Source organism: Pinus tabuliformis, chromosome 1_2 (genome assembly GCF_031772625.1).
Source record: "Pinus tabuliformis cultivar Carrire ecotype Pingquan chromosome 1_2, CPIR1, whole genome shotgun sequence".
Lineage (NCBI taxonomy): Eukaryota > Viridiplantae > Streptophyta > Pinopsida > Pinales > Pinaceae > Pinus > Pinus tabuliformis.
In genome coordinates this window covers 413864278-413875746 of record NC_142298.1, presented here as the reverse complement: position 1 = coordinate 413875746, position 11469 = coordinate 413864278, and positions in this window count along the sequence as shown.

Here is an 11469-nt window from a genome sequence, read left to right as displayed (position 1 = left end):
AGGAATGTGTATGGAAAATATTTTAATGATATGTAGGGTCATGTAATATAGAAGGGTGTTTTATAACTAACTTTGGTGATATGAAAAGGTGTGACACATGCAGAAGTGAGAACAAAAAAAAGTGACAGCTGCGACAGGAGGAAAACATGAAGACGACACTTGAAAAATGAAAATGAACTTGAAATTGAAACATGGGAGAGAGAATATAACATCAAAATGACACTTATTTAAGTGGAAGAAAGAAAAGTGATGCTTGTAAAGGAAAAGGTGTGCAAAAGAAATAGTTGGGAAAACTCACCAAACTAAAAATAAAATTATAACAAAAGTGAGGGAGACTATCAATCAAAGTGTGCACTTACTGTTCACATGAGTTGAACATTACATCTACGCCATATTGATGGATAGTTTTATTCCTACTCGAGCTTGCGTAAAGGAAGTGTATATATGAATTCATCAAAGACAGGGCATGTGTGAGCAAGTGACTTGGGAGTTAACACTTTGAGAAGAAGACTTCAACGCTTTACAAAACATCAGTCAACCATGAGGTAACCATAGAGCGAAAAATTGTGAGATCCTCAGTAGGCTCCAAAATTCAAGTGTGGGAAAACTTTTGGAGGGTGTTGATCGCAACGTCAACACTTGGTGACACACTAGTAGAACTTTAGCTTCTCTATCTAGGTTTAATTCTCTAAGTGTAAGGTCTCAGTCTATCAGGAAGTATTGATTGACCATGTTGATTACCTTGTATTTGCTACTTATCCCAGTTAAATATATAGTCCCCTATATTGTTTTTTAGCTTGAAACAAATCAATATAAGACTAGTCATAACTCAAATTTGTCGATAGAGGAGAAGGACAGTAAATCTACTAAGATTTTAAGCACATTCCTCAAGGTTGGTCCATTGCTAGCAAGCTTGAATATTAACTCGACAAATTCACCTCAAGGAAACACAAACATTGCTTCGCTGCTAGCAAGCCTGGACAATACCCTGGTGATGTTGCTTTCTTCACCTCTCTACGTAGAAAACCTTTCTCTTCTTTCACCCTTTATTTATTTTATTTACAGAACTATGCTTAGGCACTTATTTATTTATAGAGGCAGAAGAGGGAACCCAACTTATTGAGAACATGAGAGGTTGTTCCTTATTTAAGGGATTTAAAAGATAGCTAAAGTTATACTCTCATTTAAATTTCTCCTTTACCTTCTCTACGCAGTCGCAATGACAGGTCGAAACACCATTCAATATAAGGTTGAGTCAAGAATTAAGGTCCTAATAGAGATACAAACTTCGTAGTTTGACCAAAGGGTTTCCTTTTGGAATGAATCATATTTTCTGTTTAGACATCATCAACTTAAAACATATATAAACCTAAGATAGAGCAGAGGTAACATATTAGCCAAGAATTGTTCTTCATCACAATTTCCCTGTCCAGTTTTTCCACATTGTCTTTTGAGCCATACAGGGGCATATTTCATGCAAAGTCTTATTAAACATGACACGAAGGAACATAGATAATAAAAAAAGAAGAAAGGAAAAAATAAATTGATATGTAAAGAAAAATGCACAACATATAACAAGAAAACAAAACGCATGCAGAGACTTGATGAGGAGCAAGAAATAAGGTGGGATTAATGCAATGGAAAATAAATGTAGCTAGACCTACTACTAACCTAAAAAGATACAGGGTCAAGTCTAAGTGTAATGATATTTCCAATGAATCCACCGTTGTTCCTAACTTGTAATCACAAACATACGAGTAATGAAAACCAATGTGATATAATATGCAACAAAAAACATGAGAACTTTAATATCTTACACAAAATATAGGTGGTATTTATCAAAAGAAGAAATATGTATCATATCACCTAACTTTACTTGACCTGCCACCATACCTTCTTGATGAAAACCATAATCAAACAAACCTTGATGGCATCTTCTGAATGCACCTTCACTTATATTGACTTGCTTAGCAAACATCAAGAAATATTGAAACTTGTTTCTAGCGAATGGGCTTGCTAAGTTGATGCCTCCAACTGATTATAGATTGGATCATGAAATTCAAAACAATCCTCTTGGATATTGGGAAAAATATTTTTAATTAATGTTGTCGAATCCAGATGAGAATTTTACAAGGGAAAATAAATCTTCTCATATTCAAAAATCTTGTCAAGATAGTGAGGGCCTGACATAACCATCAACGGAGGCTGGAGTTCCTCAAATGCTTGAAAAGTGCTTGAAAATTGAGAAGATAGACCATAAAGATCAATTGTTGTAAAACAACCATCATTAGGTACACTAGCGGGAAAATAATCAATTGAATGACAATTGTTAGAACAAAAACCATCATCATATGGAATGATTAAGGCACAAGATTCTCAAATAGGAGACAACAAACATATATCAATTTAAGCAAATTTTCATATGCTTTCAACAATAGAATCATATTCCTCATTTATTAAAGGTGAAAAACCATCTAATTGTGACTCGTTACAAGCTATACTGACATCATAATCATTTGAAAGGAATGCCATTACGGAAAGCACATGAAACCAGTCAAGATGTAGTGGATGAAAAACAAGAACTTGATTCAGGAAATAACTCAAGCATTCATTAACACTCAAGGGGATATATGGTACCATGAAGAAAATTATTAGCATTAGAATAGTTAAAAGAAATATTAGGAGCTGATTATTTTCAAAAGGATGTGATAGGCATGAATCTTTCGGGCAAAGATAATCTTCAAGATGATCAAGTTCGCAACTTCATACATCCATGAATGGTATGCATTCCGAACTTGATTTTGATATAAGCAATTTACACGAGGAATGATAAATTGAAACCACATGCTCAATCTGACTGGGAACAAAATTTTGAAAACTTAAAAAGTTATATTTGAAATACCACACAACTTTCAAGAAAGAGTTTACATCCAGTGAAACCATGCAAAGGAAAGAATTTTACGAGAAAATCCATACCTGAATTATTTCATGGATCTTACTAGAGTCGTGAGAACTTGACATAACCATCAACGAAAGTTGATTGTGTCTCTACTTCTTGGGAAGTCCCAAAATTTTCAAGAATTTTAGAATTGCATTTTGAAGATTAAATCAAATCATGCATGGTGCGTGGATGGATACAGTATTAATTTCAACAAGATCACTACTATCATGATGCTAGTCAACTACATCACTTATTTGATCATACTTTGCATATTTAGAAAACAAACTACTCAAGTAATAAGATTCTTCTAATTGAGCATCCAAGGATGGATATATTGGAAAAATCTCATAAGTAACCTGAACTAAGGAATTATCCTCATGCAAGACTGGAAATGACAACAAATTGAATGGATGGCGAATGATTTCCTTACCTTCTTCTTCATCATGGACAACCTAACTAGCCTTTGTTAATTCAAAATCCAACTCATTAGATGATAAACCTTGAGAGCATGGAATAGAACACAAGGGATAGTGAGGTGAAGAAATAAAAGCATCTTATTTAACCAAGTTATATTCGAGATCTCTATCTTTAGAAAAAAAGTTTTCTTGAGAGACTGAAGGACAAAATGGTTCACTTGGGCAACCATCATTAATAAAATAATGGATTCAGAATTAACAAAATTAAGGTTGTCCAAGACTTCATATTAATTAGGTAAATCAATTTCATTTGATTCATCATCGATATTGATAGATTAAAAATCAACCAAGGATGGAATAACATTATCTTGACATAGATTCAAAATAATCCTCATCTTCATACTCATCTCCTTGTGAAGGGTGCCTGCCTTTCACCCGATCATTGTTTGGATTTAGAAGAGATTGATCAAGAAAATTTAGGGTTAAGGAATCATGAGAAAGAGATGATAGAGGATGATAGGAAATCAAATCATATTTAAGACTAAAGTTATGAGTATCGATACCATCTTGGGGAATGGAAATATTAGACTTCAGCATATGCTTCATAAACCATTCTGAGGTTTACTCCATAGGATCTAAATCATGGGAAATGGATGAAGGTTGAGAAGATGGATTAGGAATTTGATTTATAGATTTCCCAACTTCAACATTATCACAAGGAAGCACCCAAATTGGTATTATAAAATGAGGAGGACAAATCACAAAAGGAATAGTAGTTTCCTCCTATGAGATTGGAGGTGTCTCACAATTTACAAAATTTGGGAGAGTTGAAACATCTAGTGGTTTAGATTCATACTGATTCAAAGAGATCTGAACCAAATGTTAGAACTTTTTCTTAAAGAAATCCCAATCCATATCTTATTCAGTAATATTACAACATAAGCGAAATAACATCTGTTAGAAAAATCCTCAACTTATTCTTTAGGTTCCATTCTAAGATGACTGATTATTTTATAAATATCTTCGTAATCATACCTATCAAAATCTTGAAGAAGTTGCTTGAGAAATTGATAAAAATAATGAATAGAGGAATTTGGTAAGGTATGACACCATTGATTAACATGAACTTCAAGGGTGAGGAAGAAAAGCACACAAGAAAAATATTCATCATCAATTTAATAATATTCACAAAATTTAAGAAAATAATAGATGTGCTAAGATATGGATGTTCCATCCTCACCATCAAATTTCAATTGAGACAAGTCATCAAGAAGCTCATTACAAATCAAATTTTACCACAATATATATTGGAAAAACACCTTAGCCATATGATTTGAGGATGAGTCATTAAAGATAAGATATTCAAAACAAACTCAATGGGAATAGCGTGTCATCTAGCCCTCCTTCAACCACCATAATGTTTACGGTGTTGGATACCACCAACGTACAGGGGTCTCCCTGATGTAAAGTCCCAACTAGAACTCACATCATTTGGAGTAGGAGCACCATCCAAAACATAGGCCCAGCCACCATAACTGTAATGTGCGCCCTATTTTCAATGAATAACATAAGAGATTATATACATAGACCTTGAACAAGAAAGTTGACGTTGTGAAACATCAATTACAATGTGCAAAAAGGATACCTTCACAAGAGGGAGATGAGATTGAGTCTTTGGAAGGAAGTAATGGTACTAAGGTAAAAGAGACACATGACACCATGAAAATATTGGTTACCAAAATAGTTTAGATAACGATTATTAAAGAGAATACAACACACATTTAACAAGATCAGTACCAAAGCCATCGAAATAATTCAATTTCTCCAGTACATATGAACACAACATATACCGTAAAAATCCCAAGAATAGTCCTAATATATTAGTGATACATGCATGCAAATGTGTTGGTTCATTGAACTTCAATTAGGTGAAAGATCCAAATACAAAGTTACAATGATGAAGCACTAGTTCAAGCAGTGGGACATTAAGTTACTTCTTACTTCTCCAAAAAATAGTTTGTATCTCCTATGCCAAGTAGAGAAGACAAGACTAGCTCTCCAAAGATTAAGCCTCCAAAAACCCTTTTCTTGAGTTACGAGGTTACTTTATAAAAAGTGGAAAGACCTTTCATCTCCCCTTGACTCCTCGTTTACCCTAATTACTCTTGGACTCCTTAATATGCCTTTTGGACTTCCAAACAAATCTTGAACTTTTAAATGACCTTTTGACTTCTCTATGTGACTTTTGGACATATATCATTAGGCGACTCTTCATGTTCCACATATGACTCTTGGACTTCCACAAATTACATTTTGTCTTTTTCTTGAGAATATATCATTACATTCCACATAATGATGTGGCATGACACATGGATAAAGATTGACTATTATGATGACACTTGTGCAAGTTATGAATTGGCAATGATGACATGGACTTCATGATGAATTGGCAACACCAAGTTGTCTTTCTTACTGCTTCATCTTGCATTCTTGATGGTAGATATGATACATGCTTCATTTTCATGAAAGATCCACTTTGTTCCTTATCTTCACCCTCCAAAGTGTCTTGGATGAACTTTGGAATCCTTTGAACCATCGTGCAATGTCTTATTTCTATTTTGGTGCAAGCTCTTTGCTTCAAGGTGCACTTGTGCACTCAAGTAAGAGCGAGAGAGAGCTCAAGGGTGCAAGTCGCAATTCTAAAGCATGAAGGGAATTAATTCATGGGTTCAGGGTGCATTTATGTGCTTAAAGGGACTAAGGAGGGTGCAAGGGCACACAATGAAGGAACAAGGGATCAAGGTTCAAGCCTTCCCAATGAGCTTATGCTCTCAAGAAGAACTAGGAGGGCACAGGGTGCATAGTCAAAGCATAAAGAGGAAATCACTCATTGGTTCAGGGTGCCCTTGTGCACTCAAGCAGGGTGTAGTTCTTCGAGTCGAAGGAGTGCACACAAGAGGGAAATGAAGGCTTTATGCTTTTTGAATGTGCGATGTGATTTTAAGAGAATAGGGAAGGATGAAGGCTTCATGCTTATGACTGGATCATGCCCCATAAGGGGAGAGGGAAGGATGAATGCTTCATGCTTTGTGACTATTCCATGCACTTTAAGGGAACTATGAAGGCTTCATGTTTCGTGACTGTTCCATGCACATTTTAAGAGACAGAGGATCTTTTTTTTCGAAGTGCACTTCAATGTTTATGAGTGTCCCTTGTTGTTTTGAAGTGTGCTTTTCTATTCTGAAGTGCTCTTTGTTGTTCTGAAGAGTGCTTTATGGTTCCAAAGTGTGCCTTTTTGTTGTAAAGTGTGCTTTTAAAGGGAGAGAAGGTTCTCGTTCTTCCGAAGTGTGCTCAAATGGTCATTTTGCTTCTGAAGTGGTATTTTTGATTGAGTGTTTGAAGTGTACCCAGGCTTGGGAGGGTTCATTTCTCTCCAATAATGGCTTCTTGTTCATATAGAACGCGTTTTTCACTGAGGGAGGCGACAAATGTCTAGGTCATGTATCCTAGGAAGTATTAATGCACTATGAGAGGGAGGAGACCTTAAAAAGGACTTATTGCACAATTATGGGAGGAAAATATACATAAGTGAGGCTCATGAATAAGTTTTTTTCATCACCTAGTAATATAGATAATGCGTTTACAACTTGCACTAAGCAGGAGGACCAAGAAGGGCTCCAAAATGGTTAAGTGTGGGACCAATAGAGTTGGAGAATGAAATGCATCTTAACACAACTCAAACATGGACCACACACATAAATTCCATCAACACAAGCCGATGGAATGCACAGAACTCATGAACATTAATCACATATTTAAAAGATATGACAACAACACTTATTTCTAAGTGTGATAGTTGAAACGACACATTATAACACTTAGAATACAAGTTATGACAAAAGTGACGATTATGACCAAAAGGTGCACTAAGCTATAGGAATGTGTTTGGAACATATTATAATGATATTTAGGACCATGTAGTGCAGAAGTGTGCACTAGAAATAACTTTGGTGATATGCAAAGGTGTGACACATGCAGGAGTGAGAACAAAAAAAGTGAAACATGTGATAAGAGGAAAACATGAAGACGACACTTGTTAAATGCAAACGAACTTGAAGTGACATATGATAGATTGAAGATAACATGAAAATGACACTTATTAAAGTGGAAACAAGAAAAAGTGATAGTTGTAAACATGAAAGAAATGCTTCTGAAGGAAAAGGTGCACAAAAGAAACAATTGGGAAAACTCACCAAACTAAAAGTACAATTGAAATCAATGTGAGGGAGATTTTCAATGAAAGTGTGAACCAACTATTGTCATGATATGAACGTTGCATCTACGCCATCTTGATGGATAGTTTTATGCCTATTTGAGATTGAGTAAAGGAAGTATATCTATGAATTCATTATGGACTAGCCATGTGTGAGAAAGTGACTTGGCAGTTAAAATTTTGAGAAGAAGACTTGAATGATTTACAAAACATCAATCAACCATGAGGTAACCATAGATAGAAAATTTGTGATATCCTTAGTTGGCTCCAAAATTCAAGTGTGGGAAACATTTTGGAGGGTGTTGATCACAGCATCAACACATCCACTACCACCCTTTTTCTTTAAGATTACATGCACCAAATGATGCACTTGTTTCTTTAAAAAGTCACATTTGTTAAATTTTACATATAACTTATGTTCTCTTAGTACCAGTAATACTCCTTTTGAGGCACTCCTCATGCTATTCACTATTCTTGGAATACACCAGAATATCATGAACGAATACCTAAACAAACTTTTCTATGTATATTTATTGAGAATGTTGTTCATCAAAGTTCACATAAATGTAATTGGTTCCTTGTTGAGTTCAAATGGAACCACTACAAATCAATCATGGCCATACCTAGCACTAGTAGAAAATGAGAAATTAGTGACTAGGTGACTAAAAAAAGTTAGTCACCACAGCTTTTCCAAGTGAAATACTACCAAAAATGAGAAATCTTAAATGACCTTGAACTAAAAATGACTAACATAGATCACTAATTTAGTCGAGGGTTTAAAATATGTGACTATATAATAAGTAATTCAACTAAAAATGACTAACATGAATGACTAATTTAGTCTAAGAAAAAATACAACTATCTAAGAAGTACTACAATAATATGAATCAATTTTTTATGTTAGTCATCTTAATTGTGTCAAGCAATCTAAACTTACAAGTGATAGGGGATTGAAAGGTTGTTAAAGATTGGTTGAAAGGTTATCCTTCCTTAAACACTTCTTCATCCTCACATAGTGTATAGGTGAGACAACTTTGCATTATTTATCTCTAATAATTTGTAGTTTTAAAAATATATTTTTTAATAAAAAAAAATATTAGATATCATTTTTTGGGATTCAACTGTGTTAAGTAAGTCATTCATCTATGACCATTTCCATGAGAGGTAGTTGTAACTGACTAATTTCTCATGATTTTTGAATATTCCACTTAGCATTCATTGCATCGGGTGATGCTCATAGGGGTGCAGACGTGGGACTGAAACTAGTGAAATAAATCACATACCATCAATCATCACTTTCGGGGCTTACACCCGGTAACCAAGACTTCCTAGGAGGTCACCCCTCCCATATCGCCTCTGGCTCAAGCACGCTTAACTGTGGAGTTTTCCCTACAATCAAGCCCACTTAGCTTGCTACCCGATTTGCAAAACCTTAGAAATTATTGTGCCTCATTAACCATTCAAGTAGAGTTCCCTTCATTATTTTTGAATTAAGTATTGGGGGTTTTCGCAGTGCATTATATTAGATATCATTTTTCAGGATTCAATTGCATTAGGTAAGTCACTCATATATGACCATTTCCATGAGAGGTAGTCAAAACTGAATAGTTTATCATGATTTTTGAATAGTCCACTTGGCACTTGTTGCATCGGGTGATGCTCACAAGGGTGAAGAAGTGGGATTGAAACTAGTGAAATAAGTCACATACCGTATTTTATGTATTTTTGAAAAATCTTATCATTGAATCTAATTAGATCTAGTTCCAATTTGAAATTAATTTGAAGAGAAATTTTAATTTTTAAGATTATAATATCAAATAAAAAATACTTTAATTTCATATTAACCGACCTCGATCCATATTAACCCCGAACCTATCAAGGGTCAAGAAGGATCCAATCTCTCAAGGTACAAACCTTTTTTTCTAGTGCAAAACTTCACAAAATGTTTGCACCTCGAGAGATTGGATCCCTCTTAGCACTTGATAGTTATAGGGTTAATATGGATCTAGGTTGGTTATATAATACTCTATAATATCTATATTTGTATTTGTGTCTCTTTGTTATTCCCTCTCTCTGTCTAAAACCCCAAACGTGTACACACTGTCTCTCCCTCTCTTCTTCTTTTTCTATCTCTCTCTTCCCCTTCTCTCCCTCTCTATCTATATCCCTTTCTCTATTCCCTCCCACTCTCCTCTCTCCCTCACTCTCTCTCCATGACTCCCTTGGCACCCCCTCTCTCTCTCCACCTTTCTCCCTCTATGTTTTTTCGTTCCCTCCCTCCCCTACCCCCTCCAATTCCATCTCTCTCTCCTCATATCTATCTTCCTTCCTCTCTATCCCTTATCTCCCACCTCCCTCTATCTCTCCCCCCCAAATCACTCTTCCTCTCTCTCTCTCTTTCTTCCATCCAACTCTATCACTATCTCACCCCCTCCCTGTCCTTCTCAATTTCTATGTCTCCATCTCTCTCCCTATCTCTATCCTCTCCTCTTCTTTCTCTTCCCACCTCCCCTCTCTCCCTCACTCTTTCTCCATCTCTACATTCTCTCTGCTCTCTCTCCACCTCTATCTCTCTATGTCTTTTTTCTTTCCTCTCTCTCTCTCTCTCTCTCTCTCTCTCTCTCTCTCTCTCTCTCTCTCTCTCTCTCCCACTTCACTATCTCTCCCCCCCCATCACTCTCTCTTCCCTCCAACCTTTTCATTATCTCCCTCCCTCTCTACACCCCCTCCCCAACTCTCTCTTAAATTTAATCACATTGTATTGTGTTTAAGAAATTATCTATATTAAAAAAACTTAATTGGTTGTAAAATATCAAATCTATATTTTGGATCAACCATATCAAAGAAAATAAAATAATCAAAAAACTTTAAAAAATCATGTACTATTATTTAATATATTATAATTAATAAATTTGCTTGCCCTCATCCCTTGGATCCTTGAGGGGGCCTGACCCAGGTTCAACGTTAGTTAGCCAAACAAATCCCTACACTATTGTCCCTTTCCGCATCAACCCGCGGAGCACGGACTGAAATCTCACCTGAAGCAGTATGGGGCGATGTTGGAACCAAGTTTCTGCACCCCTGAGATGGTTGTGAAGTTTGTTTATTCCGGCTATGCCTGCCTTCGTGCAGGTTGCTTAGCCCTCTTTTCCACCTCTTAGTACCTTTGTAAAAGGGTACAACTGGCTTTCTCGCAACCCTAACCTGTGACTTAGCTGGGACTTTTGCACTGCTAGGGAAGCGAACTACGATATTTCCCAAACTAGGCTAAGTGTCTTACTTATCTTATTAACCGATCTTAGTTAGCTTTGCGTAAATAGATGTTCTTACTTGCATTCACTTAACCAACACATTTACATACATTCACGCATCATATAAGCATTATAAGAGAAATTCATAGCCAACATAACAAGATGCATAAACAGGAAATAAAGACACAAAAATTGTAGAATAATTCTCTTTATTGATAATTTCAGACAATTATAGACTTGACCCACCCTAGGCACTCAACCACAGGGGTCTTCACACTCAGCTGCAGACTTCTACTCTAGGCCTTTACGTACTCAGCTATAGAGCCTCTATCAACGTTATGACCGAAGACTTAGACTTCCTGCTCTAAGCCTATGACTCTTTTTCCTGTTCCCTCTCCCTCTTCTTTACTTAGAGATTAGCTCTTTTTATACAATTCCATGGTCCACGGACCTATGACTCTTTAACACCTACGTGCTCCGTGACCACAAAATGTGGATTCTTTACACTTGGATTAAAATATTTGACCAAAATATGGGCTTTTATCCCCATCACTACCCTTGGGGGATCCCGCACCCAACAGGCCCTCA